Source organism: Frankliniella occidentalis, unplaced genomic scaffold (assembly GCF_000697945.3).
Source record: "Frankliniella occidentalis isolate FOCC.00 unplaced genomic scaffold, Focc_3.1 Scaffold526, whole genome shotgun sequence".
Taxonomy (NCBI): domain Eukaryota; kingdom Metazoa; phylum Arthropoda; class Insecta; order Thysanoptera; family Thripidae; genus Frankliniella; species Frankliniella occidentalis.
The window spans coordinates 25,348-25,885 of record NW_026267643.1 but is presented as its reverse complement, the minus strand read 5'-3'; positions in this window follow the sequence as shown (position 1 = coordinate 25,885).

Below are 538 nucleotides of genomic sequence, written 5' to 3'. Positions count from 1 at the left end.
TCGGTGGGGCACCCGCTCCGCGACCAGCAGGAGCTATGCCACTGGTGCCACTGGCGCCACCCGCATTGGCGCCACGCCCAGCTCCAGCACCTCCAGCGGCGCGCAGTAGAGCAACGCGGGGGACCCGCACGGTGGACGCAGAGCGTCGGGGCACCGGTTCACAGGTCTGGCCCACGGTGGTGTACACCGTGGTCTGGCGGGAAGGGGCGGACGCACCACCGCGAGCCGCAGCGCGACCAGACGGTGGTGGCGGTGGTGGCTGTGGTGGCGGCTGGATGGAGTCCTGGGGCTCTGCAATCCCATCAGGGAGACGGTGAAGGTGACACGCGGCACGCCCAGATCGCCTATCGCAATGATTAGCGCGGGGGTACGCACTAACAAGAAGGCAGTCCACATCAGGTGACCTACCCCCCCCCCTTTCCCCGCAAGCATCGGCGTGCGAGGCGCGCAAATCATAATTTAGTGAATAGCAGGGCGAAGCAGTGCGTGGTGCGAGGAAGCGGGTCAGTACGGGATAGAAAATGGGACGACACGATAG